Source organism: Mustela erminea, chromosome 15 (assembly GCF_009829155.1).
Source record: "Mustela erminea isolate mMusErm1 chromosome 15, mMusErm1.Pri, whole genome shotgun sequence".
Classification (NCBI taxonomy): Eukaryota; Metazoa; Chordata; class Mammalia; order Carnivora; family Mustelidae; genus Mustela; species Mustela erminea.
Genome location: NC_045628.1, coordinates 3,966,702 through 3,975,687, shown reverse-complemented (window position 1 = coordinate 3,975,687; position 8,986 = coordinate 3,966,702).

The following is an 8,986-nucleotide window of genomic DNA, read 5'->3' as shown; positions in this document are numbered from 1 at the left end:
TCGTCTTCTCTGGGTGTTCTCAACCTGCTCCAATTTTACCTTTCTGATATTTGAGAGCATTATCTCACTTCTTAATTGGCGTTTCTTTAATTGTTACTGTGTCTTGAGTACTTTTCCCCAAGTGTGGGGGGAATATGAATTTCTCTTTTTCTGAGCTGCCCTTTGGTCTCCTGGCAGCTCTGCTTTTGAATTTAATTATTTTCTTATTAATTTTTAGGAGTTGTCTGCATCCTTAGGCCACTAACAAGCTCATGGTCAACCATTTTACGTTTCAGCCTGTTGCGCGTCCGGTAGTTTTCAAGCCTGCAGATGTGTAACAGTTTTAACGTCAGGGGTCAGCCTCTCCTTCCTGCTTGCCAAATTTTTGGTGTGGCCTGTGCTCTCTGAGGCGGCCGATGGCCCCTGCTCCCCAGCCTCTGTGTACTGCTCCCCTATTGCATGTGGGCTAAACAGTGGATTTGCCTTTGATGAGCAGAGCTCACAGGGTGACCGGGTGTCATTTCTGAGCTTCAATGACAAAACAACTGTGGCTTCTCTCCTGGGTGCATGTGCGCTCTCTCTCTCTCTCTCTTTCTCTTCCCCCTTCCCTCTCTCAGGGGAACCCAGGGGAAGCTCCATGGACAGGTCCACATGAATGAATTGGGAGTCATCCTCCTCCAAGGACCCTGGAGATGCCTGGAGTCCGCCTGACACCCTGGTCAGGCGGCATCGTGAGGGAACCTGAGTCTGGCCCACCAGACCAAGCCACTCCAGCCCCCAGGCCACAGAGAGCGAGACCATCCGTGCTTGCTGTTTCCCGATGCCAAACTTCTGGAGCAATTTGTTACATATCGATTGATAACGAGGACTGTGGATACCTTGGCAATTCTTAAAGCTCAACATTTTTTGAAACCCAGTTATCTTTCATCCTAATTCTCTTATACCCCAGAGCACATGGGAGTCATTAACAGCAGCCAATCCTAAGTCTCCTCACCCTGCCTATTCTCTTCTTTCTGTGGAAGCGCTGACACAGGCTCTCACCCGAGCTTTGCTCTCTCTCCCTCTGGCTTCTAAGAGATCCCGGTGCTTTCCCATGGCGCCCCGTGTGCATGGCGTGGCATGATCCCTCCTCTTGGGGTCTGTGAGTATAACAACCCATCTCAGGAAGCCAGCGTGGCTCAGTTGGTTAAGCATCTGCTTTCAGCTCAGGTCATGATCCCGGGGTCCAGGGTCTGCTTTCCGCTCAGCGGGGAATCTTCTTCTCCCTCTCCCTCTGCCTGTTGCTCTGCCTGCTTGGGCTCTCTCTCCCTGTCTGTCAAATAAATAAATAAATAAAAATATTAAATATATGTGTGTGCGTGTATATTCTATATATAATATACGTATATTATACACAGAATTTATGTGTGTGTATATTCTATATATAGTATGTGGGTATTATATATAGAATATACACACACATATGTATATACTATATATATATTAACTCAAAATGGATAAAAGACCTCAACATGGGGCAGCAATCCATCAATCAGAATCCTAGAATATAGGCAGTAACGTCTTCAACATCGGCTACAGCAACTTCTTTCAATATGTGTCTCCAAAGGCAAAAGAAACAAGCAAAAATGAACTTTTGGGACTTCATTAAGATGAAAAGCTTCTGCACAGCAAAGGAAACAGTCAACAAAACAAAGAGGCAAACCACAGAATGGGAGAAGATATTCGCAAATGACAATATAGACAGAGGGCTGATATCCAAGATCTATAAAGAACTCCTCAAACTTAACACACACAAAACAGATAATCAGGTCAAAAAATGTGCAGAAGACATGAACAGACACTTCTCCAAAGAAGACATACAAATGGCTAACAGATACAAGAAAAAATGTTCATCATCACTAGCCATCAGGGAGATTCAAATCAAAACCACATTGAGATATCACCTTACACCAGTTAGAATGGCCAAAATCAACAAGACAGTAAACATCAAGTGTTGGAGAGGATGTGGAGAAAGGGGAAGCCTCTTACACTGTTGGTGGGATGCAAGTTGGTACAGGCACTTTGGAACACAGTGTAGAGATTCCTTAAGAAATTAAAAATAGGGCGCCTGGGTGGCTCAGTGGGTTAAAGCCTCTGCTTTCAGCTCAGGTCATGATCTCAGGGTCCTGGGATCAAGCTTCGCATCTGGCTCTCTGCTGCCAGGGAGACTGCTTCCTCCCCCCTTTCTTTCTGCCTGCCTCTCTGCCTACTTGTGATCTCTCTCTCTCTCTGTCAAATAAATAAATAAAATCTTTAAAAAAAAAAGAAATTAAAAATAGAGCTACGCTGTGACCCTGCAATTGAACTAATAGGTGTTTACCCCAAAGATACAGATATAGTGAAAAGAAGGGCCATCTGCACCCCAATGTTCATAGCAGCAATGGTTCACAGTCACCAAACTGTGGAAAGAACCAAGATGCCCTTCCACGGACGAATGGATAAGGAAGATGTGGTCCATATACACTATGGAGCATTATGCCTCCATCAGAAAGGACGAATACCCAACTTTTGTAGCAACATGGACGGGGCTGGAAGAGATTATGCTGAGTGAAATCAGTCAAGCAGAGAGAGTCAATTATCATATGGTCTCACTTATTTGTGGAGCATAACAAATAGCATGGAGGACATGGGGAGTTAGAGAGGAGAAGGGAGTTGGGGGAAATTGGAGGGGGAGACGAAGGATGAGGGACTGTGGTCTCTGAGAAACAAACTGAGGGTTTTGGAGGGGAGGGAGTGGGGAGATGGGTGAGCCTGGTGGTGAGTGTTGAGGAGGACACATGTTGCACGGAGCACTGGGTGTGGTGCATAAACTATGAATTCAGGAGCACTGAAAAGAAATTTAAAAAATAAATAAAAACTTAAAATATATGTATATATGTGTGTGTATGTGTGTGTGTGTGTGTGTGTGTGTGCATATATATATATATAAAATTACCCATCTTTTCAATGAACCCTCTCTTGATCTATTGGCCTCACAATGGCTGAATAACAACATCCATATTTTAAAACATACGTACACGTGTGTAACCCTGTATGTATGTATAGAGTTACTCTATTACACATACGTGCATATATGCTCATATGTACACACACATATGCAGTCACATATACACAACACATATATAAAATGTATAGAGTTGCCCTCGCTTTTCATAATATTACTCTGGTAAGGTTGCTTTGGACAAGGAATTACACTAACTTTTTGTATTCTCAATGCCTGTTATGCTAACTGATTGGAAAAACTGGGAAAAAAGGACAGTTGGGGAGTATGAGGTATACCTTTCCAACTCTTCCTGGGTGGTGATAGGTCCCATTCGCAAGCTGTATTTCTGTAATCACATAACTCACGGACATCAGGAGATGCTCTGTGGAGTCACGCTGTGGGTGTCGGAGAAGGGCCTCGCTGCTCCGGACTGGGAAGTCACCTTGCTATCACTGTCGATCATGGCAGGCTTCTTCAGTAGAATTTATAGTGTTTCTCTTATGGGCAGTTGACAGTCACACCTTTTGGGCTCACCATGAAACGATACTGCACGGGTCATTACCATCATTCAACATTTATGGGCCGCGCAGCGGGATGATGGGACCCTGAGATCCAGCGCTGGGCTGAGATGCATCAGCCCGGAGCACTGCAGCCTTCTGACTGTGATGAAGGCAGTCTTCCACGAAAATCACATAGGTGGTAAAACTTAAAAGAGGAGATTAAAAAGCAGACATGTTAAAAAAAAATTACCCTGACATATTGCATTCTCCCCCCCAAAAAACTAAGCCCCTGATGATGTATTTTCGACCACTTCACTAATCCTACAGGAAATTCTCCTGTTCTATAGCTTTAATAGGGACAAAGGAGGCAAAACCAAATTAGAAATAAGGAAGGCCTGAGATGATCACTCAGGACCAGCGAGGGGTGTGACAGAGTCGGATAGAAGTGAAACGGGTCGCAGCAGAGAGAAGCGGCCAGGGAAAGCGCGGGAAACTGGGTTGGGGAAACTGGGTTGGCTCAGAAGGGGAACTGGATGGATTCTGCCCAGGTCAAAGGGGTCTTGGGAGCCTGTCGGGAGCCCCATCTGGAAAGCTGCACCTGCCAGACGGGGCTTCGGCAGGGCTGGTTTGTTTTTGTTTTTGTTTTTGTTTTTAATGGATTTTTTTTTTAAGATTTTATTTATTTATTTGACAGAGAGAGATCACGAGTAGGCAGAGAGTCAGGCAGAGAGAGGGGAAGCAGGCTCCCTGCCAAGCAGAGAGCCGGATGTGGGGCTCGATTTCAGGACCCTGAGATCATGACCTGAGCTGAAGGCAGAGGCTTTAACCTACTGAGCCACTCAGGTGCCCCTAGCAGGGCTGTCTTAGAAGGGGCTGAGCTGGGACTTAGGGGGACCTCGGACCCACGGGGCACAGCAGGATAGCCTATGGAAAGGTCACTGCCTTCTCTCTCTACAGGGTGGTGCCAGGCTAGAGAGAGCTTTGGGATCAGAAAATCAGACTATTATAACTGCCTCGCTAGCCGGCTGAATGGTTTGGGGGCACCCGCTGACCTCCTGGAAAGATTCATTTTATTGGAGAAACGGGATCCATCATAGGAATTCAAAGCTTACGCATTAAAGAAGGTGGCTATGAAATTGTCCAAGGAGAAACTCTACGCTAAGTTCTGTAAATGGAGAAGAACTACACAAGCCGAGAGTAAGGGAGGTCCAGAGATGCACGGGGTGCGGTGAGAAGTGCCACAGTGACAGCCAGACCTGGCGGCGTCCTGGCATCTGAATCTTCATGTTACCCAGACTCCCCAGTGACTCCCGTGCACACTGGGCACTGAGAAACCGTCTCTCAAATCACCTCAGTGCACAGGAGATGCTCACCTAACTCCCCATGCTCAAGACTTCCTTGAGCTCCTATGCTTAAGAAATTCTTCTCAATGCCTGGAGATACACCTCTGACCAAAATTCAGAAGAAAAGCTTTTTAACATAAATGCAAATGTAAGGGATAAGTTTAGCATAAAACTATACCTTTATGCCTCCAGTTCCGGAGTGGCAAAAATAGAGATGGTGGAGTGTGGAAGATGGGATCTGACTTGGAGTCCTGGATCTTTCCCTCGTCTCATCAGCCAATGGGTCAAGCCCACTGAACTCAGGCATCAAATGGGGCAGATAATCATCCTAGTTTTCCAAGAATGATAAGATTAAAGGACCTGTCATATATGAAAGTGATTCGTAAGCTATCTAGTAACAGGCACCCATTGTTACTTTGTTTTTCCGGGCTTGGAAATGGTTGAAGCTCTCTAAACCTGTGTATCCTAACAGGCAAAATGAGCGCCCATCATTCTCAAAACACTGCCTCCTGACAACGAAGTTACATGTGTCTTCAAATAAACCACCCATGGGGGATAGTTTTTCCCAACCACAACGACAAGAAAGCAAAGGTGCCTTCTCCACAGTGGAGACTACACATGTTATCTTCTGGAAACAGCAAATGTCGAAATAGATTATATTTGCTTTCACTTTTAGTGTTTGGTTTGAAACAGCTGTGAGGTCCAATTCTAGCGGCCACTCATGTTCATGGTATTATTAATCTTTTATTTATGGCAGATGCCGTTCTGTTCGACTTCATAACACACAGGGCTGCACACCAATTACTTCTATCATTTTATGGCTTGGCCTCTGTTTTGCTTTTGCCTTTACTTTAACCCTACTCATTTCTTTCTGCTTTATAATCTTTCTCCTTATAAGCTATCGTAATGCCCTTTCAGAAAGAGAATAAGTAAAGATAACTAGATATATCAGAATACTATTCATAAGAAAGTTACATTTAAGTGTACATTATATGTCTAAATCATAGATACCCATACATATGCACATTATATAGATTTTTAAATGCATTTTATGATGGGAGCAAACAGAGACTCTTGAGTAATATAATAACCACACATCACAGTTGTCCTTGGTATTGTTAAAGACATAAGATGTAATTGTTAAAAGTCAAGTTTTGAACATGGTGTTTTCAGAGATCAATAATATTTTCCTTTTATTCTTAGCAATTTTCTAATAAAACGAGAATAAAGAACAACCACTTGAGTGGCTAACACAAACAAACCCCTTTGGTCTCTCGAGATTTATTTGAAACGATGCCTCGTTCTCTCAGGCAAATGTAGTCTAGTACAAAGAAATGTCTGAAATACCCAGAGGTGATGGCATGTACACAAAGGGTTTGAGACAAAACAAAATGACTGATTACAGAGATTTTGACATTGGAACAAACGAGATCTCAGTTGCAAAGTGGCCTCCACAGTTGAGGTTTAAGCACAGTTAAGAGAGGCAGAATCCTGCCGGCCCCCAGGCAGGAGATGGTTTTTCCACGAGTCCTGTGACTGTGAAATGCTTTCAGGAGGAACTTCTACCCGCCCCGGTCTCCTGATTTTGAAAGAACAGAAGGGGCGCCTGGGTGGCTCAGTGGGTTAAGCCGCTGCCTTCGGCTCGGGTCCTGATCTCAGGGTCCTGGGATCGAGTCCCACATCGGGCTCTGTGCTCAGCGGGAAGCCTGCTTCCCCCCCCCCCTCTCTCTGCCTGCCTCTCCATTTACTTGTGATTTCTCTCTGTCAAATAAATAAATAAAATCTTTAAAAAAAAAAAAAAAAAGAAAGAAAGAAAGAACAGAAAATCAAAGGATCAGAAAACGTGGGTTTGGGAGTTTCCAGTCTTTGCCCGGCTTTCTACTGTTGTCCAGTGGAACCTTTTCTTCCTCACCTCCCCTTGAGGTGCCCCATGACTTTGAAACGCATGGAAAAGCCATTGTCTTCATTTACACTGATTACCAGGAATTCCCTGTCATATGTTAATTCTCTCAAGCTTTTCTGTTGTTAAAAATGTTCTTTTTATTTTTGGAAGAAAAGAATTTGTTGCTAAGACATTTCAGCTAGCATGAAAGTAAGAGTTTATTTATTTATTTTTTTAATAGGAGGATGATACTCTTCCTCTTCCTTAAGACAGTAACCACCGACAAGCCGCCTGAGACCGCACCTGCTTGCTTGTTTTCACGGCTACATTAGAAGGAGGAAGCGGACTCCGGAAGGGAGCAGAATGCCCAGACAGCTCTGCTGGGTCCCTTTACTTTTCCTTCTGTGGCAGCTTTCCTAAAAGGACCCTCCCTTGCTGCCTCTCCGGTTCCCCTGAGAACCACCTCCTCGAAGGCCTCTCCTCTACCCGGGACTTTCCTTGCGCAGTCGTGCGCCCGAGCAACTGCACGGTCATGTCCGGGCGTCCCCTTCCTGCCGTCTCCACTTCGGCAGTTTCTCGGGTTTCTGACCTGACCAGAGAGTGCAAGGAGAGTACATTTAAGTGCCGGAGATCCCTATGCAGGGTCTGGAAAAAGATCGGAGAGACCCTCATGGAAGAGCTTCTAAGGTTATCTAACACCCTAAGATCATGGCGGAGGCTGGCTGGGGCAGGAGAATTCTAGATATTTAAGAATAAATATAGAAAATGTTTGCCTTTTAAATTCGAGAAGGGAAATTTGAATATAAGAATTGAATACAAGATTTTTATATATAAAAATCAATGTAAATATAAAATTTGAATATAAGATGGTAATGATCAGAAACAATGTATCTTGTTGAACTCAGTTTAAAGCTGTAAGAATTTTTTTAAAAACCCACAAGGAGAAACTAAAAGCTGTTTTGGCTATTAGTAAATATTGTTAATTAAAACAGCTTCAATGAATGTCTTACCTTGTCTAATTAGCTTGAAGTACTGTAATAATTACATAAATCTCTAGGTCTGTCAGATTCAGCTTTTTGAAAGTGTTTATTGCAATAATAAAGTCTCTCTCTCTCTCTCTCTCTCTCTCTCTCTATATATATATATATACATTTAGAACTGTTGGAATTGTAATAAAGTTCCATGATCACTTATCCTGGTCATTTAATCATAACTTTAAAAGTATTCAGGTAACACTAATGAGAAGTGGCGAAGGGCCACGCTGCCTGTCCTGTGTAGATTAGCAATGACCAGTGTCAGGGCAGAATGAACACGGCGTTAGCCTTTAAGCTGACTTCATAAAGTTGGACATGGGATCAGTTTCAGCGTGATGGTACTGATCTGGGAAGAACGTTTTACTAGAAATGGAAACAAGGCTCAGAGTCTTAGGTCCGGAAATACATTTCATTTTAGGTCAGCATCTAAAGAGTCTCTATGAAAAGAGGAATAATTAAATTGGAATCAAAGTCTGTGTGACCTTAAAGCCTGGAAGGGACTAAGCCTTCCCCAGGAAGAGCAGAGGGAGAACCCTGAGGGTAAGGAGCTGGTGTAACCTTATGAGAAGAATCCCTATCAGGACTGCAGAGCTCCTGGGATAAATCACCCATGGGGTCGCAGGTCGAAACGTGTGATGCTCACATGAGAAAAGCAATCTGTCCTTTGTTTGATTAAGTGAAACCTATCTCAGGGTGAGGCCCTTTGATGCAACCGAAGTAGTTTTAATGTAAACTGTGCAGTATGTAGCAATGCTACACATTGTTTCAGAAGAGAATTTAGCAAAAATATACCGTTAGCTTCTTTGCCTCAGAGGTTTTCAGTAACACCAATAATTCCCCTATACGGACTGCTTAAATCCAAAAGGTGTGAGAAGGAAAAGTGATGGATAATGATAAGTTAACGGTGAAATATACTTAAATTAAAAAGTCACACTCTAGGGGTGTCTGGGTGGCTCAGTCCTTAAGCCTCTGCCTTTGGCTCAGGTCATGATCCCAGGGGTCTTCAGATCAAGCCCCGTGTCAGGCTGTCTGCTCAGTGGGAAGCTTGCTTTTCCCTCTCTCACTCTCCCTGTTGTGTTTCCTCTCTCTGTGTGTCCCTCTCTGTCAAATAAATTTGAAAAAAAATCTTAAAAATAATAACGCTCTAAAGTAAAAGTATTTCCAAATTAAAATGTTGCTCCACTTGTGGTGAACATAGCGTAATGTGTAGACTTGTCAAATCACTG